The following is an 8,046-nucleotide window of genomic DNA, read 5'->3' as shown; positions in this document are numbered from 1 at the left end:
TTCACTTCGAGTGTTCTTCACTTTGAGTCTTCTTCACTTAGAGTCTTCTTAACTTCGAGTGTACTTCACTTCAAGTGTTCTTCACTGCAAGTGTTCTTGACTTTGAGTATTTTTCACTTCAAATATTATTGACTCCCAGTGTTTTTCACTTCTTTCGACCTATTCCATCACTACAATTTTAAAGTTTCCTAATATATTGAGCAAATTTTAGATAATTATCTTCTGTTTTAGAAGTAAATGTGGTCATATTATAACTTTACCAATAAACTAAACTATTTTTGACACTGACTTATAATATTTATTGCAGTGAGATTTATTTAGTATCTATATTTTAATTTTCTCAAATTATCTATATATTTGATAAATACTTATAAGAATACTATTGAATGATAACACCATTGGCATTAAATTCTATTTTAATAAAAATTTCACAATATATGGACTTAAATTTCCAATATTATATATTCTCCAGGTAATTACCTTAGATAAACAACAACAGTTTTTAATTGTTTTTATTTTTTTTTTGATTCTTGTTAGCTTAAAATAAAATATATTCTAGTTGTTTACCTTAGACTCATCGTTTATTCCTGCGGCATATTTCCATAGTTTGGAATACCTCAGCTGGGTATTAAAATGTAACAGCTTCTTTTCGTTGCCTTCTCCCATCGAAAAACACATTTTTTTTTTCGTGCTTTCATGTTAGATAAAAGTTATTTTTAAATTTTAGTATTTTCGGAGGGTATTTCACAGACAGAAAAAAACACATTTTTTTTCACTTTATAAACTGGAAGCTTTGAAGTTTTATTTCATATTTTGTTTAGTGTCATTTTATTGTTGTTGTTTTTGGAATATACACTTAATGGTCTTTGACTTGGGGGATAAACGTCAACAACAGACAACAACAGAAATAACAGCAGCAACAGCAGCAACAGAACATTAGCATTAGCAGCACTTAAAGTAGCAGTATGAACAGAATACACCGCACCGCATCGCACCACATCAGCACCACTAGACACCCATCCAGCACCAATGGACACCGAACAGCAGGGCGTCTTCACACTTTTTTCGACAATATTCGAAATTCTTTGTTCTCCCCCTACAATGTAGTGGCAGCGATAGTAGCGCTAAAATTATGCGGTTTAAATTTGTCACAGAGTGTGGTAATTTTATAGCTTATTTGCAACCTAAAAAAGCAATAAACAAAACTTTTTGGTTACCTTAAATTTGGTGTTAATGCCTAATTTAAATGCCACCATCACACGCAGAGCCACGTTGGAATTTTTCAATTTTCGCCGGAAGTAGGAAAAAAGAATTGTCATTTAAATTAAAATAATTTATTATGTAAAAAGTTGTTGTTATTGAAATTCCGAACTTTTGGGAAAAACAAAAAAATATTTGGAATAAATAGAATGTTATTTTTGTTTTAATTAATAATAAATAACTGCTTTTGTATTCATGAGATTGCATAAAAATTTAATTGATTATATATTATCTTATTATTATAAAAATAGCATCCCTGTTGTTGGACAGGATTGTGTTAGTAACCAACGGTATCTCTTCAAAATATAACAAAATTCATTCTTGACTATTTGACAATAAGAATATTATTACTAGTGTTGACCGGAATTCTTTTAATAACTTTATAAAAGAAGCATAACATAACATATCGACCGATCCCACAGTATCTATGCAAGATATTATCTAAGTCAGTCTTACGCATTGGGTTTGAACAATATCATCTCTGCTGTAGGATATGGTTGTATTAGTGAATGAATTAGTGAATAAATAAGGCTTAAGTATGATACAATATATCGATCGAGGTCTTGGTATCCAAGATATGATGTAAAAATCAGTATTCAGCATTTGATTTTAAAAATATCATCTCTGGTGTACCTATCAAACATATTTATCAAAGATATGGTGCAAAAGTCATTGTTGAGAATTTGGTTATAAGAATCTAGAAGGCTTAAGTATGAAACAATATATCGATCCAGACCTTAGTATCAAAAATATTATGTAAAAGTCAGTACTGAGAGTATGATTGTAAAAATATCATATCTATAGTATAAGATACGATTATATTAGTAAATTAATAAATAAACTTAAATACGATACAATATTTCGATCAAGACCTTAGTATCAAATATGTAACACAAAAATCAGTCCTTAAGATTTAATTACAAGAATATCACCTCTAGTGTAAAATATGATTTAATTTGATTACAAAAATATTATCTTTAGTAAAGGATAATACTGTTTTATTAAATTAATAAAAGTAGGGTAGTATAATATATTTATAGAGCCTTAAGTTTTTATTCAAGATATGATGTAAAAATTTGACTTGCAGATTTGATTATATGAATATTATCTCTAGTGTAGAATAAGATTTAATTGATAAATAAATTAAAGAAGTATATTATGTTATCTCGAATACCTTAGTACTTATCTAAGATGTTAGTATTTTATCATCGCAAAAATCATTTGTTAGGAATCGATTATCTATTATATTATCTACCTCATGTATTATCTTATCTTATCTTATTACTTATTTAAAATATTAATAATTTATCATCGGAAAAATCACTCCTCAGAATTTGATTATAAAAATATCATGTCTAGTATAGGATTGTATAATTAAATTAATAAAAGTAAGGTAGTATAATATATTTATAGAGTCTCGAGGATTTGATTATAAGACAAGATGATAACATCTCTGACGTTATAAAATTTTATTAGAAAATTAATAAAAGAATTGTGGTCTAATAAATCTATTAGAATCTATCCAATATACGATGTGAAATTCATTTTTAACGGTTTGATTGACAATTTCTAATGTAGAATAAAGTTGTTTTAGTAAGCTAATAAAAGAAATATTGAATGATATATCAACCATACCCTCAGAGTATATCCTCAAGATATAATGAAAAAATTATTTTTGAGAATGTGAACGCAAAAGTCAGAAGCTAATTTCCATTAGCTATATTAATGTAGGCAATATTGCCATTATTTTATTTAATATCTATATACGATATCGTATATCAAGCACCTATATTCTGAATGAAAATACTGAAGACGCAGAGTCACGAGTTCTAGCATTTTAATATTACTGACGTGATTGTAATAGCTGTAATATCAAATGACTTGATAGTTGTAAGTACCTGGCTTATATATAAACCACAATATAAGCTTGATGTTAGTTTTTTCTACTAGTCATATTAATAAAAAGTATATAAATGAATGTACTTAGGATCAACTATGAAGAAAGATATTTGAAAATCCGAAATTTTAAAGACCAGGCTGTTGCAGCGTACGAGTATATTGATGATTAACAGTGAAAAAATATGTTTAAATATCTGAAATTTTAAAATCCAGGCTACTAACCATATATATTAAATATAAACTGTGAAGGAAGCATTTAAACATCTCAAACTTAAAAGTCTAGGCTATTAAAAATGCATAATGGAGTTAAACTCAGATTTCTACTAAGAATTAAAAATTGTGTTGGTTTATTAAGAACAAATATTATCTTTAATCAAATTTAGTTTAGTTGGTCTATGTTATATCTTTCAATAGCTTAATTTATTATTTTTATAATTCCTGGAAATAAATTGCAATTGTAAATATCTGAAAATATTATGAGATATTTTATTAAATCATTTGATATGGTTTGCTAGTAAAAATATTAAGAAAATATTTTCATACCTATTATTTTCGTTTCATAAAATTTTCTCAATATTGGTAATAATTTTCAAAATACAAAAGATTCAATAAGAATTTATTTACCAATAAATGTCATATAAAAAGTAAGAAATGCTTCGTTGCAAACAATTTTCATTTTGTTACTTTTGTTGCTTTTGTAGCAATTTTAAAAAATATGAAAATATTAAGAAAAAGTCGCAAAAACTTTATCAATCTATCAAAAATGCTTACTCAAAAAAAAAGGGTGAAAACCGCATTTAAAATTTTTTATAACTAGCGAAGCAAGCACTGAACACACACATCACAAACCCCATAATATAGCAACACTTACAACACTGAAACTCCCACGGCAAGAGTTGAGTAGACTCATACACATATTTGTGCTATTGGGGAGCACAATAGGCTCAACACTTGTCTAGGACTCAATGGGGCTTATAGAAGCGCGTATATGTATGTACATACACTCGAATTGGATAAGAAAATTTTTGAAAGACTCGTTCAAGTATTGATAATGTCGCGCCGTCTTCGACATACTTCAATGTCTGCTTGGCTTTGGGTTGCCAATGAAATGTGAAGTGCAAGACATAAACTTCCGCACTTCCGTACTTCCGTTAGGTGTGGAACCGAACGAGTGTAAGTAGTTTTACACGTTTGAGCTGCCAAATGACACACAATGGTAACGTGGATACTTCGATATGTCGATATGTGAGGTTTTTCTTTTCAATTTTGCTTTTATTGCGTTGGGGTTGCCATAGGAAAAATGTTGTTGAAATTGTTGTTGAGGGGGTGGTGGTGGCTGCAATTGTTTTCAAGAAAAACAAATTGATTTCTGACATTCGAGTGGCAGTGGGAGGCAAATATCTTATGACAAAAAAATGTGAAGTGTACTTTTGGGCGCAAGTAATGGCAATCCGTTTGCCATTTAAACTCGTAAATGTGTACGTATTGTTGAGTTTTACGTACAGCTATAAAAATTTTACTGCAAATATTTTATATATATTTTTTCTTTGTAAAAAAGAAAAAAATCTTTTTTTTTTTCTTGCTTGCATTGTAAAATGTACGAAAATTGCAAGAGTTTTTCTCATCTTGAGTGTCAGCTACGTACCCGTAATGGGCATTATGCTGTAGTACATTGTGATAGGTGTTGTTGTCAATCCACCGAAAGTAGTACTAAAAATAATAATAATATTTGCACGTTACAATGCAACACTCTCTCGGTGAAATGTGAAAAAGGCTTTGAGCTTGGAATTTATTATCTTATCGCGTGAACAATTTACTTTATCGATTTGTGTAGTTACACAATAAACCCTTTTAAGGACGAGTATCTGCTTCAACAGAATATGGTGAAAGGGTACTTTGGCGCCATACTGTACGTTGATGTCTTATTTTGGTAATACAATTCCCCACTGTATACATTAAAGTATTTCTAAACAAAATCTGATTACTGAAATTTTTGTATAAAAAATCTTTTCTATTTTTTTTTTCATCTGAACTTTTTGTTGAGTGGCTTAATTTCTCTTCTTAAAATTCCAAACTTTTTTGGAGTCGCGCTCTGTATTTGTTTTTCCCCTTATATCCCTTTAAACTGTAACAATGTTATAGCGAAATTTATTTACATATTAAACGCAAACATTATTTTGGAATTTTAAAGGCTTTAATGTTATTCTAATGGCGCCTTAATGTGTGCCTTTTACTTTAATATGCAAATAAGCATCGCGTTTGCTCCTTCCAGGACATGCAACTGAAACGGAAGTGTTTTGTTCAAAATTATTATCGTTATGCCGATAACGCTTATGTTTAATTTTAGGTTATATGATGTTTAAGTAGGAGAGGACTTTTGGGCACGTGCAAGAAAATTTAAAATAAGTTAAGGAAAACTCCTAGTCTATGAAAGTGACATGCGAAAATTGTTATTACTGGTTCTAACAATCATTTTAAATAAATTGTTAATAAATTTAACAAGCAGGACGAAATGAGGAATGGATTTCAACTAATTGACTTTAAATTTGTATTAATTAATATATGTTGCAGTGACATCTAAATAAATAAATATATAGAAAAGCTCATCTTTTTGTTGATATACTTTAATGAAGATTGATTCGAAGCTGCGAACCTGCGATTGAGAATTGTGGCAGTTGCCTGTAGACTATTGTGAATTCTCATGCTCCATAGTTCGAACATAGCAACATTACGAGATGTACTTTTTGCTATTGTGAATGGTCGGTTCCGTCAAATTGTGGCAGTTGCCTCTAGGCTATTGTAAATTCTCATGCTCTGTAGTTCGAACACAGCAACGTATTCCTATTCCCAGGAGTGGTATGAATGCAACAATATGATAAAACGTCCTTTTGGTTATTGTGAATGCCGAGTTTCGTCAAGTTGTGCTAACACAGCACGATGAAGACAGCTTGAACTGCTATGCTCAAGAAGGTGTACACAGTAACATTGGACTAACGTACTTATGGTTATTGTGAATGGCGAATACTATTGGCGAGTTATTGTGCATTCAACACTAGAAAGGGAATTAGTTATACCTGTAACATCCTTGCAAGCAGAATCAATTAAGTGCTATAACATTTTTATCAGAATTTTAACTGAATAATAGTATTTCAACATCCCTTGCTGGAATCTCATTATTCAACTGCTACTAGTAAGCTAGTGTCGTTCTTTGGTGAACTCCAAGATAATCTATATGCAGTGAAGCAGCCATTAAATTCTATGAATGAAATCCACATAAAAATCAGTCAATCCACAATAGTTGGTAAGAAATTAGGCGTTCATTCTCAGTTTCATAGAGCTAAGGCTTTTAGTAGGTTATCTGATTGATCACCATAACCTGCGTTACCATCTCAATGCGATGATACTATCTGCGGAGAAAATGTTCGCTCTGCTTATAAGCAGATGAGATGCCTAGTCATATATATGGTGACTATCATTTTTAATTTTGATCTGGAAGAAAATGTTGAGCACTTTTTAATATTAATCGAACATTCTATGGGTAATATTTTAGTCATATTTTGTTAAGTTTACTCAAAACAACTATATGATGTATGTTTTACGTATTATTGAGAGCTCATAATACTTATCTTTTTCATTTCATATTATGTTTAAACAAAATTAATGTATATTTTGACGGTAAATTTAATTTGTAGGCTCGAGTAACCTAAGATCGAGTAAGAATATTTTGAGATTTAGTTGAAATCTAATTAAATTAATCAAATTTTTTAAAATAAAAAACAAATATAAATATCAATAAATAAATATTTTTATTTATTTTCTCTTTACATATCCTTTAAAATATATGTAATATAACTTGTCTTTATTGTTTCTTTCAAGGTGAGTTGAATATTTTAATATGAAAATATAATAATATATATGCAAACAAAAGGTAAGTTCTATAATTTTATTATTCTTTGTATTTCCTTCTGCAATTATATTAAAAAATTTAAATTCTATGAGCTTATAGCTACAGATTTTGTATTGCCCAAAAGCTAAATACCCCCTTTGCAATTACCCCACTTACTATGTGTAAATTTATTATGCCAAAAATACCACTTCATAAATCTACACTTCATTGCATCTGGTCCTTCAATGACCATAGCTACAATCTCACTGAATTGATAATAATTGGATTAGCGCATTATTTTCAGTACGATTGGAGTGAAATAGCAAATCCTCAACACATAATCATATACGGCCAGCCCTAAGGCTTGTCATATTGCTATGCAAAAAAAAAAAAAGAAACATGAAAATGTATAAAAATAATTTGCGAGAAATGTACCCCTTATTCGCATAAGAGTCAACAGTAACGTTATGGATACAAGTACGAGTATAAAATATAGCAAGGATATGGTTATATGGTACTGTCTGTTGTCCACAAGCGACTAAAGCTGCACCCAGCCCACAATAAGTGCTTGGCTTGAATAGAGCCGTGCGTGGATGGATGGTTACATGGTTGAACCAAATGCGCAACGAAGCGTTATTGTTACATCCTGTCAATTCGTACCCATGTACACCCGCACACCCGCACTCCCGCACAACCAACAAACAAGAACCATAAAAATTAAATTTTGCCATAAACGCTTGATTCAAGTCAGCAGCATAAAAACACTAAATATGCTAAGAATTCTAAAAAAAGATTGAAAACGTTTACATATAGTTATTTTTTGTATTTTTATTTTTCTTTAACTAAAATTTAAATAAAATGTTACACTTCCCCCGCCTTTCTGTATTCAATTTAAATCAAGCGCAAGTTTTTTGTGTGGCGTGCAAATTTTTAACAAATTGAGACCAAATGTTTTCTGCTGTAAATTTTCTCACTTGACTCTTTTCTTTTTATTTATTTTT

Source organism: Teleopsis dalmanni, chromosome 2, assembly GCF_002237135.1.
Source record: "Teleopsis dalmanni isolate 2A chromosome 2, ASM223713v2, whole genome shotgun sequence".
NCBI lineage: Eukaryota > Metazoa > Arthropoda > Insecta > Diptera > Diopsidae > Teleopsis > Teleopsis dalmanni.
Note: the sequence above shows the minus strand (reverse complement) of the source record.